Raw genomic sequence first — 20,760 nt, 5'->3', positions numbered from 1 at the left:
CTCCAGCCACCTTGGATCCATGGGGGGAGCAAGCCGCGGCTCTCCATGCCCACTCGTATGTGCCCATCCAAGCTGCTCGTGAGCAGGAGGATGGTGAGGATGGGCTGGATGCCTTCATAGCCTTGTGAACTGTGCAGGGATAATGAGCCAGCGGCCGCTTTAATTAGATTAATTGGCTCCCATTCGACTCCAGAAGAGCTGTCAGGCTGCAAGTGTGTTCCTGCTGTACCTGGCTAATTACAGCACCGCGGTCGCCACTCTGCAGCGCTTATGGCCACTGAGAACCAGCACCGGGCAAAACCGTGCTGGTGAGATGCTGCCAGGCAAGGGGAGCTTTAGATACCAAAATAAAGCTAAGAACAAGAGGAGGAGGATAATTAGGGACACCTGAGGGTGCTCCCAGCCCTGGGGAAGGGGCAGAGCTGCAAGAGAGCAAGGGCTGGACCTTCTGAGCAGCTGGAGCCCAGGGATGGGGTTTGAGAAGCACAGGAGCAGAGGATGGGGATCAGGGCCAGGGAAGGAACCAGAAAGATGTGGGGGTAGGAGGCAGAGGATGGGGTGCCCCGGGTTGGGGACAGCATCTGGAGCACCCAGATGAGCACAGGCAGTGGGGGAAGCTGTGCCCAGGCCCTGGGGGCTGGCAGAGAGGGATGTGTGGTGGGATCAGGCTGTGTCCCTGAGGTCTGTGCCCAGAGGAAGAGGATGGTGTGGACGGCAGTGAGCGAGCAGGGCCGGGCAGGTGATGCAGGGCATTTCCCAGTCCTGCCAGGCACGGGCACATCTCGCTCCTGGCACTGGAGCCATGCAGAGGCACTGGCTATTTATAAAAGCCACCAGCGAGAGAAGCAAGGAGGTGACAGCCTTAAAATAACCACCTGGGCTGGGGTGGCAAGGAGCCACTTCCCCCCGGCTGCAGAGGGGGAGGCAGCACCGGGGGCTATTTTTATCCCTCTTGTCCTCAGCCTGTTATTACAGCGCTGGCCTGCGGTGCCCACGGCAGCTGGAGCTGCAGCCTTTGCCCACGCACATGGCCTGTGAGCCAGGGAGCGGTGTTTGCCTGCAGGCACAACCTGGGATGCAGAAAGGATGGTGAGCAGGAGCTTAGGGCTTCAGGGGGCAAGTGATGTGCCAGACACCCCTGCACATCCCCAGCAGACCCCCCAAGGGCCCTCTGAGCACCAGGGCTGCTGCAGGAGGATGGTATTCCGAGGGTTTGCCCAGATGTGGGATGCCAGCAGCTTCGGCAGCATCCCAGGGTGTTTCCCAAGGGAGAGGCACAGGTTGGAAAGAGACACCTGCACACACATATGTGCAGAGCATCCAGCTGATCCTACACATCAGTGGGTGGCATGGGGACAAGCTGGACCCTGCACCCTCCAGGGACAGGGCTTGCAGGTAAGGTGGTTGTGCATGCCACCTGAGTGCTGTGCATGCCACCTGAGCTGGTATCCTAGTGTGGAGGGCACACGCTGCCCACTTCTAGGGGGGGTTTTGTGTGTGGGTTCATCACACAGCTCAGCAATGAGACCAAAAACCCCATAGCAGCTCCCCAGGAGCACCTATATGGATCCTATAGCCCACAAACCCTACATGTTCCTATAAGATACCAACATGTACATCTCTTGACCACAGAACAGGTCACCACACATCCCTGAGGGCCAGTGCAACACCCCGGGGTGCCTGTCCCCCTTCTGACCCCCAGCATGTCCTTGTGGTGCCCACTTGTCCCCAGATGATGCCCGCACAGACCTCACACCCCAGCACATGGGGTGGCTGAGGAGGTGATGGCACTGCCAGGAGATGGGCAGAGGAAAGGGCTGGGAGAAGATGAGGGAGGAGGCTCCATCCTCAGGTGTGCATAGGACACATTCAGCTGAGAGCTTGTTAGCCAAGGCGCGAGCAGCCCTTGCAAAGAGCTGACGCGGCTGCAGCACACGCATCCCCGGGGCTCCCGGGGGAGCCTGCGCTTCGATTCGTGCCGCACACGAGGCCCCCAGCACAGACGCAGCTTGGATGGAGTTATTTTCTCGCTGGTGAATGTTAATCCTGGCTCAGTTAATGCCTCTGCAGCAGCTCGCCTTGGGCCCCCCTCCAGCCTGGCTGCTGCCTGTGCTCCCCGGCAGCAAGCGAGGGGGAAGCGTGGGGCAGCCTCATCCCTATGGCTCACACTGGGATGCAGCTGTGCATGGCAAAGACAGAAGAGAGCACCATGCCTGAGATGGGGGGCAAAGAGCGGAGGGTGGGTGAGCTGCTCTGACCCAGGTCTGCTGTACATGGAGGGACACCCTCACTACAGGGCCAAGGGGTGTCCCCAGGGCTTCCGTGTACCCATGGGGATGGGGTTGGTTGTTAGCGGTAGGATGACGGAGTCTGGTACCCCCATCTCTGGTCCCACAGGGCATGTGGAGAAGAGTGGGATGGTGGGAGCAGGCAAGGGGCTTCCCCAGCTGGTGAGGAGGATGTAATTGTGCAGTGTGATGGAGCCAGTCAGGTGTCCCTCCGACAGCGCATCCCGAGGTGCCTGCCCCAGCGGTAACAAACAGCCTGGAGAGGAGGGCATTAACCGGGACGGCGGGGAGCTATTTCCTAAATGCTGGGTTTGCATTCCTGCGGAGGCTGGACCCGCAGCCACCCCGATGCCATCCCGGGAGCAGGTGCCTCCTCCCCATGGCTTCAGCAGGGAAATGCAGGCGGCAGGGGAAATGCAGCTCTGGGGGAGAGGGAGCAGCAGGGCCCCAGCACAGGCAGGCAGAGGGGCAGTGGCAGCCCTGTCGCAGATGTCCCAGCATCCCCTGATGCTGGAAAGCCTTGGGCCCAGCCAGGTTCGATGCTTTTCCTTTCATCCTCTGTTTAACTTCATTTCTACTGAACCTTTAAAGGAGAGATCAAACTCACAGCGTACTACCCCATCCGCTGCTCAGAGGGGCTGGGATGCAAACTTGTTCCATCTCCTGCTTTGTCCACACTTTGGGGCATCCTAGCAGGAGTGGGATGAGGTTCCTGGACAGCCCAGACAGTTTGTGTTTCCACGTGGGTTTAGCCGAGCTAAAACCAGCTCTGGGAGGAGGCTGGGCCAATTTTGGAGAGATAATTATGTACAAAAAAAGCCTGGCCTTGTCCCTGGGGGGACGAGCTGCATCCAGCTCTGCTGGTCAGGATGTGCTGGGATCTGACAACACCATGGGGACCCCAGAGCCCAGCATGGGGCTCTTTCCCCTGCTCCAGCCAGCCTGCGGGCAGGGATTGCCTGGCCACCACTGGACACAGGGCTGGTGCCTGCTGCTGCCACATGGCCTGGTTCCCATCCCGGATTACCCCCTCCTCACTGATGGGAGGGGAAGCGCTCCCTGAGTGCCAGATGGTGCCGTTTGGTTCCTGGGTGAGGCTTGAATCTGCTGGTGCCCGTGAGCAGGACCCTGGGAGAGCAGCAGCTCAGAGCCCTTCGGGTGCAGCTATTTCCCATCTGGAAACAGGAGCTTTGCAGTGAGGACCAGTCCCAAAAGCATCCTCCAGTGCTCTTCCTCACTTAGCAAACATCCCTCGCACAGTGACCCCAGCCCGCTTTGGGGTGATCTTGCAGCCCTGCTTGCCTGCCTTTCCCAATTGCAGAGGACCTGAGCAGGCTTGAGGAGGGGGTGAGGAGGGCAGGGAGATGCCCCGTGCCGGGCAGCAGTGCAGGTGCTGCCTGCCAGATTGCTGCCCGTGGCCTCCGCTCAGCTCACAGTTATCTGGGGTAATGGCAGGGGAGGGTGACCCAGATAGCGCGGGGAGGAGGATAATAAGGAAGATGTAAGTAAGGCTTTGGGAATAAGAAATGAAGAGGGTACAAGGAGGAGATGAACTCCAGGATGAACCCTGAGCTGGGAGGTTGACCTGGCACAGCTCAGAGCACCCCCACAAGGCACATCATCCCTCATCCAGGCAATACCCCACCTTGTAACCTAAAATATCTCCTCCCAGATCTATGGACCTTTATGGTTTGGGGTGGAAAAGGGGTAGGAAGGGGAAGGAAGGGGACAGGACTGGCAACAGTGTCTTCAATCTTCCTTCCCCAGTGAGTGGTGCTGGCTGAGATGAGCAGATAAGCTTGCAGCAAGTGGCACTGGAGGGGCTGCACATTACCCCACTGCTTGGCTTGCAGAAGGGACACAGCCCTCAGCATGGGGCCACCCCCTGTCCCCAGGGGCAGGTCTCACTCAGCTGTGGGCACTTTGCAGAAGGGCACCTTGCAGGAGAGCACCTGCAGGTCATCAACAGGGGACTGGGGCTCCTGCCCTTGCTGAGTACCTTTTCATCCTTACAAAGGCTGCACGCAGCAGTTCTGGGCCCCAGCTGGCACACACCAAGCAGTATTTTGTTATAAATCTCCCATCCCTTCCCCACGAAGAGCTGAAGAAGCAGAGGTCTGAGCCAGCGCTCATACATCACCGCGGAGAGGTGTCCCCACGCCACCACCACCTGCTCCGGCCACCTTGCCAATCTGCTGTGGTCATTGCCTTGGGGACATGCTGCCTCTGAGCTGCGGCTCTGCTCCATGGCTCCATCTCCCCCACCACAGTGTGGGGCAGAGCTCATCTCTCCCCTCCCTGGTTGAGTTTTGAGTCTGCTTTTGAGTCCAGCAATGAGGACCAGAAGTGGGGACTGCCCGTCCGAAGTGATGCTGATGACATCTGGCAGTGCAGGGATCTTCATTTAAAGGAAAGGAAGCTGGGAACGGTGTGGGATCAGGCCAGCATTCCCAGATCCCATGGTGTGGGGAGAACCCCTGGGATGTCCCCAGCCATGGATGCTTGTCCCCATCCTAGCGGCTGGCCATGCTTGAAGTGAAACCCAAGGGTCTTGGTCCCAACAGGGTGAGCACATCTGGTGGTGACACATCCATGTCACAGAGCAAAGATTCAAGTTCATTTGGTGCTCGGCTCTGAGTTACAGACCCCAGCAGGAAACAGGGTCTCACTCAATTTCGAAGAGCAGAGTCTGCCCTGATCCTGCAGCCGGTACAGGAGAAGCAGTCCCAGGGCGGAGAGCTATAGAAAAGGGACCTTTTGCTCCATGAGTGGGTTGTGGGGTGCCATTGAATGACCCCACATCAGCATTATGGCCAGGAAAGCACTGCTGTGGGCACTGGCACTGGTAAGGAGCTGGGGAACAAGACCCAGCAGAGCAGCACCAGCGTTTCCAAGCAATCTGGGCTCCTCATCACAGGGTATTTTAAGTGGCAGAAAAGAAAATGAAGCAGACAAAGGAGGGTGGGAGAGAGGATGTGCGGGAGGGAGGGGAGAAGCTGCCCTCGTTCCATCCCATGCAGCCCTATGGCCTGGGGGGACAGGGTGGGCTGGGGCGATGCTGGGCTGGGGCATGGTGTTTTTTGCAGGCTGGGTTTGAAGGGGGGCAAAAGGAGCACGATGTCTTCCATGACAGGCTCGAACGTGACTCAATGTCACCTACTTTCCACCGTGATGACTTGTGCCACTTCATCGCCTCAGCACAAAACTGGGGCTCGGCGAACTTGAGACGTGGCTGTGGAGGGGGGCGGAGGGGAGGAGGCTGCGGTGAGGAGGAGGAGGATGCGCTTCTTCCTCCTTCACTCCCCTCCTGAGCTACGCCTGTGGGTGCCTGCACCCCGGGGAAGGGAGCACCGAGAGCCCTGCGAAGCCACTCTGCAATTAATTGAATATTCAGTGTTCAGAATAACCTTGAGAAACTAAATGAAGGGGTTGGGAAGAGAGAGCTAATTGTCAGCTGCACCTGCTCGGCACCCAACCGCAGAGACGCTGCTTCCAGCTTCCCTCCAGCCCACTCACACCATTTGTACAGGTTTATTTTCCCCCTTCTCCCGAGCCATTACGTCAATGCAAAGGGCACAGCAGCCTTGCGGGGCATGACGAGCACACAGGGACCCCATACGAAGAGTGCAACAGGAGGGGTGCAACAGGGGCGAGTGGTGATGCTGTTTTGCCAGGTTGGGAGAGGAGGATGGGGTGCGCACAGGGGTGTGGTACATGAGGGGTGCAGGTAGTGATGTACGTGAGTGCTGCACCTTGCGGCGGTGAGGGTTTGAGTGCCTCCAGACTGCTGCCTCTGTGGGGCGGGACAGGGGGATGCCATAGGCTGCATGGGCTGGCAGGGACCAAGACATCCCTGCTCATGCGGCTGTGCTTGTCTCCACACCACATCCCAGGGTGCAGCCAGCATCACCAGGTTAAGTCAGGGTCTCATAGAGCTGATGCTGGCTTCTCCCTCCTTCCTCTGGGGAGCCCCCTGCATCAGAGGCACATCGTGTGCCTGCCCTCACCCCGGAAAAGCCCCCCTAGGCCCTGTCTATGGGCCATTTACCAGCAGGGACAGCACAACTCGCTCTTCCCAGGGCTGCTGAGACCCCCAGCCTGAGCATCCCGGGGCAGGGGGTGTCCCGCCCGCTGAGCTGGGAGCAGGCAGGAGCAGGGGACACTGCACGCAGGAGGCGCGGCCAGGGCTCTGCTCCTACCATGGCAGGGAGCAGGCAGCATCCTTCAGGAAGGTACCTCACGCGGGGGCAGCCGGACCGGTCCATATGCTGCCTTGCACCAGCACCGCCCAGGCCCATCCCTCCAAACCGCTTGCTGCCTCCACACTCGGCTGCATTAATAACCAGCGGGCTGATGGGGAAGGATTTACCAGCTGTTTTCCATGACTCCATCGGCCTCAGATAAATCAGGGAGGGGGGTGTCGCACGGCGTTTGCCAGGGGCCTGATGGATGGTGCCGAGCGAGCGGATCGCTCACACGCTGACACTTACAGACTCTGTCAGGTTGGCGGCGAGCTCAGGATTAATGGCCCCAATCAAGCGGGAAGGAACGGCTGGGGTGGTGCCCAGCCCACCCCCGGCACAGCATCGCTTCCACCCCGGCAGCGGGGGCTGCCAGCGGGGGCTCCCTCCCCTTCCCCGGCTCCCCGGCTGGCGTGGGCAGCTCCCCCAGCCCCGGCTGCAGGATGGAGATTAGCTCTAAAGAGCTGAGCACACACAATCGTTCCAAAGCAATTGCAAGCGAAGCAGGGAGCAGCTGTGGGCTGAGCAGCCGCCTCCCGCAGTACCAGCAACATCTGGATGTGGCAGCTGCGCTGGTGAGAGAAACCTGTGCGGGGTGAAGGGGAAGGGTGCAGGGACCCCATCGCTCAGCTGGTGATGAGGAACAGGTCTCCACTCGCAGGATAATTCTCCAGAGGCAGCATCCTCTCCCTGTGCTGTAGGTCAGGGTGCTGGGCCCCCACCTCATTGCGTTGGGAGGGCACTCATTCCACTTCCCTGTGGTGTGAGGGGAGCTTCTGCCCTGGGACCATGGCACACAGAAGAGTGCTATCCCTTCCTCGGCTTGCTTGTGGTCCCTGCTGTGCAGGACCCCGCTGTGGCATGGGTGCTGTGGAGCAGGGGTGCCCCAGGAGGGGCTGGATGCCTCGGTGGGAAGCCGAGCTCTGCTCTGACCATCTCAGCAGCATCACAGAACTATACAATAGAGCACTGAGTGGGAACACCAAAATGTGCCACCTCCCAGCCCTGCGTGATGGGCAGAGCAAGCTGCAGGCACGTAGGGTCCTTCCCCACTGTCCCTCTACCTGAGCTGGCCTGGGGATGGAGCACTGGGGGACTGCCCCACATGCCTACTGGCTTTGGTCCCTTAGAGTCCCGGAGGCCAAGACACCACCTCCTGCCCATGCCAGCCGTGCCAGGGAACAGCATGGCAGCAGGGTGCGGGCACGCTCCACAGGACAGCCAGCAAATGTCTTTTTGAAGCCAAAACAAATGAATTATTCCATTTAATCTGAGGGCACAAACAGCAGCGCAGGCAGCAGCACTGCCTCTCCCACTGCAGCAGCTCCTGGCTTCACAGCACCCCATCCGCAGGGGTCCCGGTCAGTGCACGCTGACCATGTGCCTGTGATGGGCAGGACTGGGGGTGGAAGCGAGCTTCCTGCCTTCTGGGAAGGAGTAGGGTGCTGCACCAAGCCAGCTTCAAGCAAGCGGCCCCGTGCCCACCCATGGGTGCTCGGCTGGGCAGCAGCTCCCAGTGGGGATGGGGCCATGGGCAGCAGCTCCTTGATGTCCCTGGCTGCGAATGGGCTGAAGTAGGGCACAGGTGGGGCACAAGTTTGCTCCTGGCCAGGCTGCTTTGATGTCCCCCCCCCCCCCCAGCCTGATTCGAGTGCTCTGTGCAGGGCCTGGTGAAATATTCACACTGTGCTCCCCTTTGAAGTCTGGTTTGATCCCAGACCTGCTCCCCGCAGCCTGCAGCCCTCATTGCCTTCACAGCACTGAGCTCAGCCCCACTGCATCTATCCCTGCAGCAGGGAAGGGCTCATGGCTGGGATAACCCATGCTGCTTCACACTGTTCTTGCTCTTTGCCTCCCGTACTCCTCAGCCTCCTGGCATGGGGTGAAAAGGATGCTTCTTCCAGAGGTTTCTTCCCTGGCTGGATGTGCCTGTATCCACAGACAAGCATCCCTGCTGCAGCTCAGGGCTGGCCGTGCTGTGGTCCCCTCCTGCCCTCATCCCGTGGATGTGGTGATCAGCCTCGGGCCCCACAGTGAGCTGGGATGTGCCCATCTGGGTGCGGGGTGGCTGTGGAAGCTGTGCCCCCGCTGCTAGCTCCAGCAGCACGGCCAACGGAATGGGAAATGGGAGCTGGAAATGGAGCCACCCCCTGCTCCCTGCCTGGGCACGAGGGAGGCTCCGCTCCCAGCCCTGGCCATGGACCATTTGGTGCTGGCTGTGTGCGGGAGCAGCCATCCCTGTCCCAGTCATGCCACAAAGAGGAGGTTTGCTACCAGAAGTGTCCCTGTCACTGCCACCCACCCCTGAGCATGTGAGGGGATGGGGCCTGATGCAGGATGGGTGCACCATCCATGGGGAAGGGCAGGGACCGTGCAGCAGATCCTGGATGTGCCTTGCTGGGAGCATCCCTGTTGCAGCGCTGACTGGAAGCCACATCCTTCCTTGCAGTGGGGAATCCTCCACCTTCCCTCTCCCTGAGGCACAGAGGGATTTGCTGAGCCTGGATACTCCCAATGAGACCCTCACCTTTCTGTTTGCAAAGCCCAATGGTCTTAGCAGAGCCACCAAGCACATAGGTGGGGACAGGGTGCTCCATTTGTGGTGGCTTTGGCTCTAGTGCAGGTGCCTTTGGGGCTGGCCAGCCATGTCCGCAAGCTCCCCTCTGGCTCCAGCTGCCTGACTGTGGTGTTTCTGCTGGAGCACCGACTCCCTCTTCAGTGAGAAGGAAACCTGGGCTCACCAGGAAGCCGGATTTGGGAAGCGCAGGCGACAAATGGGGACACTCTGCTGCCTGCCTGCCAGGGGCTCTGCCAGCACCCTCACCTCCTCTGAGGATTCCAGTGTCACCTACAAACATGAGAGCCAGCCTCTGTCCTGGGAGCCTCAGTGATGCTTTCATGGTGTGTGTGTTTGTGTGTGTGTTATCTCCCCTGCTCTCCCTTCAGGTCAGAAAACACAAACGGAGACCCCCCCATCCATTCAGGGTGCATTGGCTGTACTAGGTGCAGCACTGGTGCAGGGCACAGGGAGCACTGGGGCCTCTTGTGCCCACCTCATGCCTTGTGCATGGCCATGTCATGCAGCAATGAGAGGCTCATCCCAACCTCATCCTTCCAGCATCCATATTTTGGGGGGAAGAGCTCTCCCAGTACCTCCTTCCAGCCTCCCCTGGGGTGCAGAAGGCTCCTGGTGTCCCCCTTAGGCAGGGAGGGCATCTCGTGCATGGAGCAGGAGAGCAGCTAATTGCAGTCCTCTGGCACCTGAGAGGAGTGAAACTCCCTGATTTATGGGTTGGCAGCAATAAAGCTTCGCATCACTGCAAAGGGAATTCACCCGCCTCCAAAACAAGGTTAAATAAATAGCTAATGAGAGCGTGCAGTAATCCTGCAGCACACACACACATGGGGCTCATGCCACGCTCACGGTGACAGGGTGACACACGCAGTGTCACTTCAGCCCCCCGAGTGATGGGCACACGGGGATGTACACACAGTGATGGTTGGTGACACCCCCATCACACAGGCACTCTGTACCCCGACCCCCCATGCCCATGCACGGTGCCCTCACCTTTGGCTCCTTCTAAAAGACCAGAATGATGCTGAGGTGAGAGCCCTGCAGGCACCTGGCTCAGCAGTGGATGGGGATGCTATGGGATGACTAAAAAGCATCTGAAAACATCCTGCCAGCTGTGTGTCGAGTGTCACGTCGGGGACGTGGAGCCGCGTCGGAGCTGTTCTGCTTGAGGCAAGATGCTGGCTGCTGTCCCAGGGGTGTGGAGCTGAGTGGTGGCATGGCACAGTGCATGGCAGTGACACAGCTCAGGGCATGGCTGAAGCATGGCAGCAATGATATGGCACGGTGCATGGCAGCAGTGACACGGCACAGTGCATGGAGCAGTGACACAGCTTGGAGCATGGCTGAAGCATGGCAGCAGTGATATGGCACGGTGCATGGCAGCAGTGACACGGCACAGTGCATGGAGCAGTGACACAGCTCAGTGCATGGCTGAAGCATGGCAGCAATGATATGGCACGGTGCATGGCAGCAGTGACACAGCTCAGTGCATGGCTGAAGCATGGCAGCAGTGATATGGCACGGTGCATGGCAGCAGTGACACGGCACAGTGCATGGAGCAGTGACACAGCTTGGAGCATGACTGAAGCATGGCAGCAGTGATATGGCACAGTGCCTGGCAGCAGCAGCTCCTCTGCTTAGCCCTGGCTCCAGACATGTCCGCAGGGATGGGGTAGCCATGGCCCCAGGGCTGTCCCATCCACATGAGGATGGAACGGGTGGCACAGAGCAGGATGCAGCCAGGGTTGATGACGTGCCTCTGAAAATCATGGGTGCTCATCCCTGCCTCGTGTTCCGCAGCACTGCTGCCTCCTGCTCCCTGCCTGAGGCTGCAGCAGCAGGGTTTTGCAGGTAAAGGGAATTTCCTGCATGGTGTGGGGGGGTTACAGAGCATCCCTGCCCTGCAGCAGCATTGCCTTGAAATCCCCCTCTCCAGATCAGCTTGACCAGCCCCAGCGCTGGCAGGGGGACACCAGCGTGCGCCTGCTTGTCAGTGGGACCTGAAGCACCCATGGAGGCAGAGCAGCCCCGGGCAGGCACCAGCTGGAGCTGTCTGGAGGATGCCAGCCTGGTGCAGCTGCACATCAGCAGGGTGCTGGAGCAGGAGGAGGGCTGCACGCTGTGGTGTGCACCTCTGAGGCCCAGCAAGCATCTCCTGTGCATCGTGAGGAGCTTTCCCGTCAGGCTGGGGGCACTGGCACATATTTGGATGGTTTGTTCCCTGCATCAACCCCTGTGGGAGCGAGCACGGTCAATTGATTTTGTGCTGTGCTGCAATGGCAGCCACCTGCTGAGCAGGGACCCCACCACCCTGCCTGCAGCACCCAGCAGCACTGGGGAGGTGGCAGGCAGAGGATGGGGATACTGCAATTGCATGGCCTGCAAAGTGGGGTGCTTCCTGGGATGGATGGAGGAGAGGGTAGAGGGTGTGGGAAGGAGGTTTGTATGCAGGAATGGGGGTATGGATGCTTCCTATTTGTATGGAGAAAGCAAGTGTCCCCAGCAGAGCAGAGGGAGAAGGGACCAGGAATGACAACTGCACTGGGGATGGAGACCAGCTCCTGGAGCTGGCTGGGAGCTGTAAGTGATGGAGCTGAGCAATGCAGGCAAGACGCTGCAGGTAACCCATTCGGCCAGGACGAGGATGCTGTCCTCCCTCATCAGAGGCCACAACCTCACTCAGCGTCCTCCTCCTACCTCCTCCAGGCTTGCTGGTGGCAGGTGAGGCCCTGGGTGACACATGCACTGCGCCCAAGTCCAGATCAGTGCTGGGGTGAGCACTGTGGTGCTGCCGGGGAGCTTTCCCCCCGTAATTGCCGTGTGTTTGCTGCGCTCCCGCTTTGCCATGGCAACGCCTGCCTGGCAAAGCACAAACGCGCCTTGCAGCACATATTGTTTCGCAAAGGTCACTGCCGAGTGTTGGTGGGCTCAGCAGAGTGCGCTGCTTTGATTTCTGCATATTTATGAGGGGGGAGATGGAAGGTAATTGCAGCCCCTTCTCCAGAATTAATCTCATGATGGGCTGGGGTGTTGCTGGCGATGAGCTCCAGGGTGGATGCGGCTGGCTGAGGCTTGCTGCAGGTGAAGCAGGCGCTGGGCATGGCATGGCACGGCAGTGAGGTGCAGCGCTCTGGGGCACCCCGGGGTGTGGGGCATCGTGGGGTACTGTGGGTTACACAGCACCATGGGGTACCATGGCATGTGGCATCATGGTGGGACAAGGAGAGCCACAGGCAGTACCAGACCCCAGCCTTGCACTCCTGGCTTGCCCACAGCTGGGAATTAAAGATGACTCAATGCAGCATTGCTGGGGGGGTGGCAGCACCACTGGTACCCGTTTCCAACAGGGACATGGTGATTCCCTCCCTGTCCCCAGGTTGGATGGGGCTTGGAGCAAGCTGCTCTAGTGGAAGGTGCCCCTGCCCCTGCAGGGGGTTGGAACTGGATGAGCTTTAAGGTCCCTTCCAACCCAAATGAGTCTGGGATTGTATGAGGAGACGGGGCCTCCCCCTCTGCCAAGGTCCTCGCATTCCCTTTTCCAGGATCCCCTCCGTACCCCCGCAACCACTGCAGCACCCAGGGAGCCGTCAGGCTTAAATATTCAGGAGCACTGGCTGTGCAGGATGTGTAAAGATCAAGCAGGTTTCCAGGTCTCCCAACGCACTTCCCTGCTCTGGGATGCGGCTCCTGCCTTCATCAGTTTGCACAACGATGCATTTTTAAAGTCGTTATTTCCAGCCATGCCCAAAGCGACAGCATTTGCTGTGCCTCCCCCCCCCCTCCCCCCAGGGACCTGCACCCCCTGCAGAGGGGGCATCCCTCAGGGATGGGGCACCTGGAAGGGAAGATGGGGACATGGGGGGCTGTGGGGATTGAGCGAGAGGGGTCCTCAAAGGGACGGACTTGTCTGTGTCCTCACTGCCCTGCCACAGGTCTCTGCATGGCCTGGGGTCCCTGGGGACATGGATCTTTGTCCTAAGGGTATGGGAGCACGCATCCTTGCCCTGCCTAATGACAATAGGGATATAGATCCCTGTCCTTCCTGAGGACACAACACTGATCCCTTCTCTGCCTGGAGCATGCGGGACATGATCCCTGCCCTGCCTGGGAACATGGGAACATTGGTCCCTGTGCTTCCTGGAGACATGGGGGCACAGATCCCTGCTCTGCCTGGGGCAATGGTACGTCATCCCTGTCCTGCCTGGGGCATGTGGGACATGATCCCTGCCCTGCCTGGGGACTGGGGGGCTCTGTGTGTGTCCTGCCGGGGCACTGCAGGCAGCACAGGCACAGCAGCGGCAGCTCTCCTCCCATTGCAGGCTGCACGCAGGTAGAGGCAGAGAGGCAGGGCCCAAGCTGCCACCACCAGCAGCCCCGCGGTGATGCTGGGTCTGCCTGTGTTTAATCACAGCCTTTGGAGGAGCAGCAGCCAGGAAGTGCCATGGAAACCATCCCCGTGCTGCACCCAGGGCCCTGCCCCACGCTCCCAGTACCCGTTTGGGGCTGCATCTCCCGCACATGGATCTGACCCCTGGATCCACTGCCCTTCCCCTTCTCTGCAGCTCACCCTGTCCTGCCCACTGCCTACTGCACCCCTTCCCACTGCAGCATCCCTGCTCTCAGCCCCTCTCCGCTCTCCAGTGACCCCTCTCTTTTCCTGCCTCTCCCCTGCTCCAGCCCCTAGTTCCTGCTTGGGAACACACAGTATTTTTTTCAGGCTTCAAGAGGTATTTCAGCTCTGAGAGGACGGGGTTCCACTGAATATGGAACACAGAGGCTTTGATACATGAGGTGGGAATGAGACCTGGCATAGGAATCTGGGCACTGGTGATGCACACGTGACATCTCATGTGCTGCTCTCCTTGTGCTCCTGCCATGCATGCCCTTGTTGTGCCACCTGCATGTGTCCCAAGCCTGCAGGTGCAGGGCAGGCAGAGAACCCCAGGGACCACCACTTCTCCCTCCTCACTGCCTGCCTTGGCCAGTGAAGGGATACTGGGGAGCGGGAGCAAACCAGCATTTGAATAGGCCAGCAGCCTGTGCAAGGCATGGGCACTCTTACAAGCACGCGGCTTTTAGGGACATTTCTCAGCTTCTCCATGGCTTGGAAGCTGCTGGATCTGGAGCTTTCACCACATGGAGCCTGGCAACTTTAGAGGAGGTGGCTGTGGGCATGAGGATCTTTATAGCCACTCACCTGCCTCTGCTCCAGTCCAGGGAGGGGATTTGGGCTCTTCCACCTCCTTGGCATCTGCAAGCCCATTCAGGGTGTTCCTATGCTGTCATCAAGGTGGGAGTGCAAGAACCACCTGTGCGGTGCCAACAAACACCAGACTTGGTGGGTTTGGCTGTCTGGGAAGCCCTTCCACATGCTGTGACCTGGGTGGCAGCAGTGGCGTGCCCAACAGGGCCAGGAGTCAAAGTGGCACATCCAGCTCATGGCAGGCTATGGGATCACCACCTGGAAGGGAGGTGGGTAGGACGCAGACCACCTCATGGCAGAGCCAGGGGGGATAAGGACCTGGAAGAGTGGTGGGTATCAGCTTGCCTGAGTTTCCTACCTGGCCACTCAACACTCATGCAGGGAAGACGCTCGGGCTCCACCGTGCACCCAAAAAGGACCAGCTCCATCAGCACTGGGGCACTGTGCCCTCCCAAGGAGGGAGCTTGGGATCTATTCCTTCTCTCAGCAGCTGCCAGCAGGAGCATCCTAGTTCTGTCGCTGCCCGGACACCTCGGAGAGGCTCTGGAGGGGCACGGGTAGGTGAAGTCCATCACATGGGGGCTCTCTTCTCCCGCGGATTTGGGTCCCCGCACCGCTGTACGTTGTGTAGGACCTGGCTTTGCCGGGACACGCAGGCTGAGGCGCAGACAGAGGTAGCCCGGGAAGGCTCTGCAGCCCCAGCGCTAAACTGCCTGCCTGGCGATGGAGAGATAACTCGGTGCCTCCGGGCCCTGAGTTCATTATCTCGCCTGGATGTTCATTAATCAACAATTCTTATGTAAACAGACACATCTCCAGACCTCTGCTTCCCATCACCCTGGCAACAGCACAGCAGAGCCGACCCTCCTCTTAAGATGTGCTTCGGCTCCTACCGGCTCCGCAGCCCTGCCTGTAACTTTTTGCCTGCTCCCTTTGCTCCCAGCCCTTTCCCTTGGATGATCAAGTCTTTGAGCTCCTCTTTCCTGGCTTTAGATCCTGGACTCCCCATCTCCAGCAGCTGCTGAGGCAAGGAGTGGGGACTCAGCAGCATGAGGGGACCAGGTTTGGCTGATGTCCTCCCTGACTGATCCATGGCCAAGACCCGGTGTACACAGCCCGTGAGGATGAGTGTTGGCTGCAGACATCATGGCAAGGGCCAGCCAGATGCACCGCGGTGCTGCCGAAGCCAAGGCCAGGCTCACACAGTGCTGTGGGTCACCTCGGGGTCCAACTGAGCTGCACTGGGTGCGACGTGGGCCAGGGCAGGGAGAAGGGCTCAGAGATGCCTGCCCTGTTCCGGTTGGGATGCTCTCTGTGGGAAGCTCTCACAATGCAATGAGCAGATGTCCTGTCCCGCTGCCTCCATCGGGACCCCCTGCCAGGGCAAGAACAACTCCTGGAGCTCCCTCAGGATCCAGCAGGGAGCTGCCAGAGGAGTGTGCTGCAGGCAGGGGACTGCTGCCCCTCAGCAGGACAGCTCTGGTGTGGAGGAGAAAAGCCCTGCATGGAAGCTGAGAGAAGCCGGAGCAGCCCAAGTCATTTAAGGTTGAAGAGAAATGTTACAGCAGGAAAAGCAAACATTAGTGGTAGCCATGCAGCTAAGGGGAATAGGAAGGGCTTTTACAAATATATCAAGGGGAAAAGGAAATACTGGAGAGCCAAGACAAAGTAGGCCCATTAATAAATGAGGAAGGATATTAAATTAATGATGATTCTCAAATGGCTGAGTTAGTGAACTACTTATTGAGATCTGCCTTTAACAAGAACAACAAGGCAAAGTGGCTGAGACAATCAGAGAGCAACCAAGGATGCTGAAGTTGTCCTCGATGGAACAAGGGGAAGGGGACTGCTGGGCTAGGAGCCCTGAATGGCAAGGGCCTGGGACTGAGGAGGAGCCCACCCCATCCATGTCTTTCCCAGCAGGAGGAAAGGGAATGAGCCCCATGATGAGCTGTAGCATCTGAAGCAGACATGCTTGGCAAAAGACACAGGGCAAGTAAAGGCTATGGGGGCACCATGGGCACTTGCCTTGGAACAGGATGGGACCATGGTGGAGCTGGAAGGGAGACCTCCAGCTGCTGTTTGGGAGCACCCTGATCCATGCTGTGGATCCAGCGCCTTTTGAGAGGCTTGGGGACTGCCAGGGACCAGCAAGTACAGAGCCTGTGTTTAAAAAGGAGGGGAAGAGGTCCAGCTAGCTGCGCCTTAGTCCTTAGGTCATTAAAGTCCATCCTTGTAAAGTAAGAACCTCTGCCACTGACCTGCCTCTGTTTATGCACTGAACCAAGCAGTGACTGCTCAGCTCTCCTCCACCAAGAGGAAAAGCTCTGGGAAGGGGATTTTCTGTCCTTCTGGAGAGCCTGGAAAGGCCTAAAGACCCCTCAGCTGCTGCTGATCAAATCAAGGGGTCAAATCAAGGCAGCATCATCCCCTGCTCGAGCATCCCTTGGGCTCTGTGGGAGCCAGCATGGCTCAGTGTCCCAGCCTGCGCCTTCTGACGGGGAGCAGGAGCTGATGCAGCCCGAGCAACGGCTGGAAACTGCATTCCACACTTGGGACATGTCCCCATATGTGTGGTTCATGTCCCAGGCACAGGGAAAGGTGCCTGATGTCCACCTGGGGATCCTAGTCCAGGTCCTGCAGGATGGGATGGGGTGGATGGGATGGGGTGGGGTGGGATAGGATGGGGTGGTTGGGATGGGGCAGAGATGTGGGGCAGAGCCCATGCTCCTGAAACCTGTGGGCTCAGCACAGCCTCACTCAGCCCCTCCTGCCTCAACCAGGACCTGTGCTGGTGCAAGCACCCCAGGGCTGTATTCACCCTCAGGGGTGAATGGCGACCTTCCTCTTTCCCCACCAGGAGCCAGGGCTGCGTCGTGGCACTGCCCATCCTCAGCCAACCCTGCACTCACAGCCAGTGGATGTGCCATCTGACAATGGGTCTGTGGGGGACGATGTCCAGGAAACGAGGGCCCTTGTCAATGTTTTATGGGCCCAGGCATCCCCAGGGCATGTTTACGGGGCAGTAAATTAAAGCACTCAGCCAAGTGACATTTGTGTTCTGCAAATGCGATTATTATGCATGATTAGCAGCCAAGTGCAGTGAAAAACCCACACTCGCAGCAGGACGCTCTGGAGCTGCACCCCTGGGCATGCACCTTCTCCATAGGAAAGCCTCTCCAGGGGACAGCACACAGAGACGAGCCCAGCGCCAGCACCAGCATCATCCTGCCCGCTGGGGATGCAGTGTGGTAACAGAGGTAAAAGATGTTCTTCGCAGCTGCTGACCCGGCTTTCCAGAGGAATGCGTCCAAACCTGCTTTTTAGCTTTAATTATTTATCTGTAACCAATTTGGCAGGAAAACCTATTAAATGAGTGGGTGATTAATGACCTGCTCATTCACACAGGTACCTAATTTAAATGTCTATATAATACATAAGCACATTTTGGAGATGCTTCAGCGCCTCAGTTCAGTCCCCAGATGCTCTGACCTGTGTGTGGATGGTGCTGGGAGGATCACTCCAATGGTGAGCGCCACCATGGCTGGAGCATCTCGTGCCTCCCGCTGGCTCAGGGAGCACAGGGCCTGTTTGCTCAGGGATCCCTCTGTGTTTGCTCCCTGGCCAGAGCCGTGCTCACCAAGTGCCTCCCTTGCCGGTGTGTCTGGCTGGGAAGATCTGTCCCAGATGGAGGAGCCGCTGGGACAGAGGAGGGTGCTGTCTCCTGGGCAAAGTGCTCTGTGTCTGAGTCATGGCAAGCAGTTGGAAGCGGTGCTTCTCAGCCCCTAGGATGCTGGGCAGGGGCTTTTCACACCTCAGCTGGATGCCGATTTGGGTTGTCACCAGCGGGTGTGCGCAGCAGAACCAGCCAGGCTCTTCCCTCCTGGTCTGTGCAGCTCAGAGCAGCCCTGTTCTCCCCCACATCATCCATCCTTCATCCAGGCACTGTCTGCAGGGTAGATGGGTCTGTACACAGACTCTGTGGCATCCCAACAAGTGGTCTGATGTCACTGCACTAGGAACATGCCTATGCAACCCTTTGCAGCCCTCCCAGAGGGACAGATGCCCTGTGGATGAACAGGAGGACCCATGGTTTCTCCAGTGCAGTGTGGGGCTGGGGCCACACAGAGCCAAGGCCAAGGGCTGCCAGACCCCGAAGCCTCCCCATGTCTCTGCAAAGCAGGGCCATGGTGTGGTCTGAGACACCCTGAGGACGGGGCAGGAGGATGTACCTCATGTAAAGGGGAGCAGTGGGGAATGGGACCATTGTTGAGATAGAAATGGTAAATCCATTAATCTTTAGGAATACAATTCACGGTGCAAAACAGAGAGGGAGAGGCGACACCTCATTTGTTATCAGGTGCATTGTTGGAGTCAGGTTCTTTAATTATCTCACCAAATTCTACAGCCCATTCATCAAGTTGCCACCACCAACCTGCCGAGATTACCACCCACATACCAGCTGGGAGCTGCGGCGGCCACGCATGGATGCTGCAGCACAGGCACAAGATGCTGCCGCTGCTCCTGGTCCCTGGGTACCCTCAGGGCAGTGCCCGTGGGATGTGGAGGTAGAGCCCTGGAATTCCTTGCCCTGGAGCAGCCCAGCAGGAACCATTGGTTTGTCTGGCACGGCTGCATCAGGCCTGGCTCAACATCCTCTGGCAGACCTGGGCAGGACATTGTGCCTCTTAGCTCCTGTCTCATATGGCATGAGGCTGCTCAGACAGAGGGTGAGGCTTCTGCCCAGCCTGGACACCATCCAGTGAGTGGGGAAGGGATGCTGATGGGATGGACACAGGGAAGCAGAGGATGGTGATGGCAGCAGGTGTGTTAGCAAGGAAGATGGAAAGGAAAGGGATGTTGAGAGATCGAAGACCTCTCTGGGATGCTGGACCATAAGCAGAATGTTTTCTATAGGAGCAGAGAGAGCTGGCACCCATAGGACATGCCTGCCTGGATAAATGCTCTGTTTAAATAAAGCCAGAAAGGTGAGAGGTGGCTGCACCCACCTTGCTCCTGGCCCCCAGTGTGTGGGTGCAGTGTGGGGTACACAGCCCTGCGCCCCACTGCTGCTCCTCCTCTACCCTCTGCTTCTGCCCTCCACAAACCCTGAGCACTGGGGAGCACCCCAGCTCCTGGTAACTGAGGATGGAGCCATGGGAGCTGGTCTGGGAGTTCCCATTGATCCCATGGGGGGCTGGACCAGGCTCTTGTCTCCCCCCCCTTCCCCTTCCCCTTCCCCCAAACCTCCTGTGAGGAAAACCGGTTCCGGCCCATCTGGAGTCCAGATCGGCTCCGGTGAGTAATGAGGGAGTGGGAGGGAAGGCAGACGTCTCCCTGCTCTTGCTGGCAGCGTGGAGGAGAGAACAGACTATCCTGGGAGCGCAGATGCGGTGGCACAGCACGATGCGAGGGGTGTGCTTAACCCTGCCGTGGCCAGGATGGGCAGGGGAGAGGGGTCTGTGGTGGCCAGAGCTCAGCCTTCACCTCCTGTCTCTTATCCATGAGGTCAGGAAGGAGACCTCCCTACCGTGGGCGCTCCAGGAGAGGCCACAGCGATGGCCACAGGACACAGTGCAGGGTCCTCCAGCCGCAGTGACCTCCCATGTCCGTGGCAGGGATGTGGCTCTGCGGGTGCTCTTTAGCTCAAGCCACATCTGGGGACAATGGAGGTATAAAGCATCGCAGCTGCCCGCAGCGAACACTTCCTAAAGTGTGAAATCACAAGCAGAAGCACCCCCATAAAGGCCATGAGCAGCCAGTGCGGGAGAGATGCTCAGGCAGTGCTGTCACTGAAATCACCTCCTTTCTCCCCAAGGTGCCAAACGAGTTTATTTTAAGGGCTGACAGAAAGCCAAGCTTCCCCTGGGTGCAGCAATCACGCAGCAGCCGTGCCAGGGCCCAGCAGCACAGGCACCTGGGAGGAGGAGCGAGATGCTTCCTTCCCCTTTGGGATGTCAGGGCCCCTCCATCAGCATCGCTATGTTTGGGGCACTGCCCTCCAACCACCTCCTTGCTGCCTCTGGGACCCCACCAGAGCCCTGATGCTGCCTTGTGATGTGTTCAACACATTGCGATGCCCTGAGTGGGATGCCCATATCCAAACACAGTCTGGGATGCAGAAGCCTGATGCAGAAGCCAAGTGCCTTTTGCTATGACTATTTGTTCTTTTCTCTTCTCTCTTTTTTTCTGGTCAAATGCAAACATTTCTGCAGGGAATGACTATGACTGATTACATTTGTCAGGGTTTTTATCAAGCAATTGAAAGAGCCGGAGATTTTTGGAAACCAAATAAGTGAAATATTTTGGCTGGTCAAAATTGTTTCCAGTACAAAAAAAAAAATCCCCAGAAACCATTGTAGGAAATCTGCAGCACAGATTAAAATGTGGTTTTCCAAGGGAAAGCAGCTACAGCGAATATAGATTCCTTAGCTGGAAGGATGCTCTGTGGTG

The sequence above is a fragment of the Pezoporus flaviventris genome, unplaced genomic scaffold, assembly GCF_033815535.1.
Source record: "Pezoporus flaviventris isolate CSIRO_AGI_PZ_B2104156 unplaced genomic scaffold, CSIRO_AGI_Pfla_v1 ptg000023l, whole genome shotgun sequence".
Lineage (NCBI taxonomy): Eukaryota > Metazoa > Chordata > Aves > Psittaciformes > Psittacidae > Pezoporus > Pezoporus flaviventris.
Note: the sequence above shows the minus strand (reverse complement) of the source record.